The following is a 6000-nucleotide window of genomic DNA, read 5'->3' on the forward strand; positions in this document are numbered from 1 at the left end:
TTCTCTAAAGCTTTCCCCAAATCTTTAAAACAGATCAATATATAATCATCAATTAGTAGATACTTGGAGAGCCCACAAGGTATCAAATCCTACACATTCTATTTCCACCCGCATAACAGCTTCGCCCTACTTGATTACATCTTCTGCACCCCAATCCTACTTGCCAATTCCTCTAAGGCAGATATCCATGCATGTCCTTGGTCTGATCACCACATAGTCTCCTTTAACACTTCACGCATAGGTCTAGCCAATACAACACACTCATGGCGAATAAACGATTGCTTGCTAACAGATCCATCAAGCAAACATCAAATTCTATTTCACCTTGAGCAATATTTTGCACATAACGTAACACCAGACATGTCTCCTACAAATATATGGATGGCACGTAAAGCGGTAATGAGAGGCCATCTGATAAATATCGTCTCAATTAAAAACAAATCCAAACATGCAGATATTGGGTCCCTCACGAAAGACCTAGACCATTTATATCACAGAAACAGCCAAAACCCATCTAGTGACCTTCTCAAACAGATTCAAGAGAAACGCACTACCTTAGACACAATATTAACATCGGACACCCTCAGATGGTCCAAAGCTAGATTCTTACTCAACAGCAATTTATATTCCACCATGTTCGCTAGAAAACTAAATCAATCTACGAAACCACCCCACACCTACAAATTAAGGAACCCATCTGGAAATACAGTGTCCCATCCCAAAGAAGTCATGAAACTGTTCTAAAAATCTTCTTTCCACGTCACAATCATCTCCCAAACAGTCCTCCCTGGACTGGCTTAACAACATTACATTACCCACTTTATCTAGGGAACAAACTGAATCTCTCAATGCCCCTTGTACAGACATAGAAGTTAACAGGATCATTGGAACATTAAAGATATCCACAGCCACAGGCCTGGAAGGCTATTCCACACCTTACTATAAAAAATTTGCCTCTACCATTACCCCACACCTTACTAAACTGTATAATAATATCTTACAAGGCGGCCATTTCCCATCTGTAATGCTTTTAGCGAACATGTCCCCTTCTTCCCAAACCAAATAAAGACCGCTCCACCCCTCAAAACAACCACCCAATATAAGTTATTGACAACGACTTAAAAATATTTGGCCGTATTTTGGCAGACAGATTATCTGTTGTCATCTGCTCTATAGTTGATCCTGATCAACAGGCTTCATTCCTAACAGACAAATAACAGACAACATACGACTGACCACAAATATCATTCAAGACTCCAACATACATTCCAAATCCACAATACTACTTAGTCTTGATATACACAAAGCTTTTGATAGCGTTTCCTGGTCATATCTTGACACTCTACTCCCCAAATATGGCATCAACAATGAATTCCTACATGGCTTTAAGGCTCTCTATTACAACCCACAGACACGTATCAAACTCCCAGGCATCTACTCTGACTTTTTCCCCCTGACCAAAGGCACCAGACAGGGTTGCCCCCTCTCCCCTCTACTTTTCGCCCTTGCGATAGAGCCCCTTGCCTGCGCTATCAGAAACAACACAGACATTAAAGGATATTTTAAGGGATCCAAAGAATACAAGCTAAGTCTCTATGCAGATGACATGATTCTGTTTATTACTGACCCTCTTATCTCCCTACCCAATCTAACTAAAACTCTTGACATCTTCCATGACCTGACAGGTCTGGGTGTAAATCTAAGTGCTCGGCTTTACCAATCAATATTCCCCCAGCCTTAATATCTTCACTTAAAGACAAATTCCCATTCAACTGGAACGCGGATTTGTTCAGATATCTAGGTATTCAGATTACACCTTCGTATGAAACATTATACCAAGCAAACTACCCTCCCCTATTTAACAGTATTAAAAATCTACTTAAACTTTGGTCATCAGACCAGATTTCATTCTCGGGCAGAATAGTGGCCGTAAAAATGATGATATTACCCAAACTTTTTTTTTTTTTTTTTAGAGCCCTTCCTTATTTTACCTAAAAAAAAATATTAGAATCTTTACAGAGAGAGATCAACAAATTAATTTGGCTAAACAAGAAACCCAGATTTAGCTATTCCCTTATGTTTAGACCCCAAATAAAAGGAGGCCTCAGCATTCCTAACCTTTGGGTTTATTTATCGGCCAGATTCACTCAATTAGCCCAGTGGTATGCCCCTTCACCCCAAATCCCTTGGCTCCGGTTCGAGGAAGAATCTATTCTACCCTACAACCAACAAGGACGACTTTGGTCCAAGACCATCCCACCACAAAAAATAAGACCCTTAAACCTTATCGTCACTCACACCCTTCAACTATGGAACAGACAAGTCTCTAAATTTAATTTATCCTCTCACACTTCCCCCCGGCTTCTTTTCTAGGTGACCCTCATTTTTCCCCCCCAGATAGAGCTCAAGATCAAAACTTTCTAACGAATTGGAAGTCACATAACCTAGCACATTTAAAATCGCTCTCCCGCAACAATTCATTTATCACTTTCTGCAATCTACAAACAAAATATGATTTCCCACCTTCAGAACTAGAGAAGTATACAAATATAAGACAATTCTATCAGAAATATCACTCACTTACACTCCACCGTCCCCCCAACCCCCCAAACACAATTTGAACAAATTTGTATCTCCTCCCCTCGGGATAGGGGTTTAATCTCTAGAATATATAAAAGTTTAAATGAGACTAACATGCCTGAGAAATCACATCCCATGCTACAATGGGAATCAGATTTAAATACCTCATTTACTCTTGATCAATGGGATACTATTTTTACAAATCTACATGAATGTACCAAAACAAGCTCAATCATAGAATCAGCCATCAAATTGCTCTATAGATGGTATCTTACCCCTGCTAAACGGGAACACTTTTACATATCTTTTGGGACTGTCCCCACATAAAAAACACTTGGCATAAGGCTAGCATAATCATAGAAAAAATATCTGGTAGAAAGATTTCTCTTACACCCCAAATCTGTCTTCTATTCTCCCCTATACAGGATATTCCAATGACTACCACAAGGCTAATCCATACATTCCTCAGCTCCATTCATTGGGCCATAGCTTTTAATTGGCGCTCCACCTCGGTACCTTGGCCACAAATTCTTAACCGCATGACGAATATCAAACTTTCTGAAAGAATTCACCACACGTTATACGATTCAATGCCCCTTTATAAAAAAAAAATGGATTCTCTGGGATACCACCTCTCTGATTTAAAATGAAAGAAAGAAAAAAAAAAAGGGAGAAGGAGAAAAAGAAAGGAGAAAAAAAATATATAATTTTTCTATTTTATTTTTCTCACCTCCTCTTCTTAACATATACGCTTTTTTATTTCCTGTACAACATTCACTGTTAAAAATATTTGTATACATACCTGTACCATCATTGTAATTGTTTTATACCTTGACCTTTTACATAATAAAAATCGTCTGTAAACAAAAACAAATCTGACTTGTACCCAATTTTATTTAAAAGGTTGCATGATCAATCAAAAAAAAAATAATCCTTGCCATCCAGGCACTAACTAAACATTTCAGGTTCCTAAGTCACAGGTGAAGGGCTTCTCTCAGTCACCCACAAAAAAGTTAATGAAAACTTTCTTTCTCTCACAAAGCAAACTTCACATCAGTAGTTCTCTCTGGTTTGGCTTCCTGAGTCCCAGGCGAAGAGCAATCTCCTACTCCAGTCCTGCCTAATCTATACCACCTGCTGGTGGTTACTAGTGGACTGCAATCAGGTCTGGAACCAACACTGCAAAGGTGGCCCGGAAAACCTGGACCGGATTCTCCTTAGTTCCCTGCATATGAACGCATGCGAGATGATATGTAACATACATTATTTAGTCATCTTACCTTTCATAATGTCACATATATCCCCACCCCCCTCTGTTCAAGCCCCTGTGGCTGAGCAACTGTCCCAACAAGGCAATGGACGGGAAAGGGCATCTACATTATTCTGAAGTGACCCAGCTCTATGCTCCACTGTGAACTTAAATGCTTGAAGAGCAAGGAACCACCTCATACAACTGTTTTTCTCCTTGTTATCACACATTGTTTTGAGAGGGGCATGATCAGTGATTAGTTTGAATTGTCTCCCCAACAGGTAGTATTTGAGGGCATCCAAGGCTCATTTGATAGCCTAACATTCCTTCTCGACAATGGGATTGTTTTTCTCATGTTTATTAAGCTTTCTGCTAAGGTAGACTACCGGGTGCTCCGTCCCGTCTCTGATTTAAGACAGAACAGCACCCAGCCCTACATCAGAGGTGTCTGTCTGTACCACAAACTCATTTGTGAAATCTGGGGTTATGAGCACAGGTTGTTAGCAAAGATCTTGCTTCAACATTTGAAATGCTTTCTCTGCCTCAGAATTGCACTTAATCATGACTGACCCTCTACCTTTCGTCAGATCTCTCAGTGGGGCTGCAATGGTGGCAAAATTGGGTATAAAATGTCTGTAGTATCCTGTGAACGCAAGAAATGCATGAACTTGCTTTTTATTTATAGATTGGGGCAACTTTTGAACCCCCTCAATCTTATTGATTTGAGGCTTGATCAGGCCTCGAAGAATAACATAGCAAAGGTATTTGGCCTCCTCAAAGCCTATGGCACACCTTCTGGGGTTGGCAGTAATTCCTGCTTTCCTAAGGAAATCTACTACTACTTGCAATCGGGGCAAATGAGATTCCCAATCTGGGCTGTGGATGACTACATCATCCAACTAGGCCGCTGCGTATTGGCAATGCTGTCTAAATGGCTTAGCCAGAGTGATCCCAGTTGGGACGTACCCACGGCCCTAATTACAGGGTTGAAGCCATAACGTTTCTCATGGCTTCTTATTACCCCGTGGACCTACTGCCTTTATAACGGAAATTCCTCCATTCAACTCCAGCTCATGCGTCACACAACACTCCAATATCTAGGTGGTGAGTGCCAGAATTACCACTGTCAGGGTGCAGTGTTTCTACAATCTTTACAACTCTTAGTACCTGCATGGATGGTGATTTATTGGGTCTCCCCCTCCCCCCATTACCACCCCTTTTTTCCCCCTTCCTCCCCCCTCCATTTCCTCCCCTCTTCCCCCCCCCTTTCCTCCCCTCCTTCCTTCCCCCTCCCCCCCCCCTGTTCCTTCCCCACCATTCCTTTCCCACCCCCTGCCTGTTTTTCTCCCCCTTTTTGGGTCCTTCTCCCTCCTTCTTCCAATACCCCCCTTCCGCCTTTCCTCCCCCTCTCCCCCCTCTCTTGCCCTTGTCTCCTCCTTCCCTCCCTTCTCCCATTCCTATTCTCCTTCCCCCCCTCCTCCCCCCTCACTCTCCTGCTTTCCCTCCTCCCCTCCCCCCTCCATCCTGGTCAGTCCGTTCCCCCTCCATTGTGGTTCCTTCCCTTCCCTATTCCTCACCCTCTCCTGGTTTCCCCTTACCTTCCCTCCCCCCAGCGGTCCCCTCTCCCCCCCCTTTCTTTCCTTCCCTTCCCTCCCTTTCTGTTCCCCACCCTTTGGTTCCTTTACCCCCTTCGTATGTTCCTTCCCCCTCCCCTTTTTCCCTCTCCCTGCCCTCCTTCTTTCTCTCCCCCCCCTCCTTTCCCCCACTCATGTCCACACCCCCCCTCCTGGTGTCTTTTTCCATCCCCCCTCTTTCCCCCCCCCTCTTGCTCCCCTCTTTCCTACTTACTCCCCCACGGATTTCCTTCCCCACACCATTACCCTGGTTTACCTCACGTGCACGGCACTGGCACACCCCTTGATATCACAGTATGGTGATATTTATAATCATTTTATCCAATATTTATTTATCAGAGGCTGTCTGTCATCCCCTGTGTCCGCCGCAGGGGTATTTTATATGAGGTCCTACATTCCCGCAGAAATCTCCTGAATGGGGGAGCTTGTCCTTATTTTTATGTTTTTTGTATGGAATGTTTGGATATTTTGTCAACAGTTTTGCTGCAATAATTCTATATGCATACATATCTATGTTTGTATTTGTTAAAACTACTT

Source organism: Aquarana catesbeiana, linkage group LG01, assembly GCF_042186555.1.
Source record: "Aquarana catesbeiana isolate 2022-GZ linkage group LG01, ASM4218655v1, whole genome shotgun sequence".
NCBI classification, from domain to species: domain Eukaryota; kingdom Metazoa; phylum Chordata; class Amphibia; order Anura; family Ranidae; genus Aquarana; species Aquarana catesbeiana.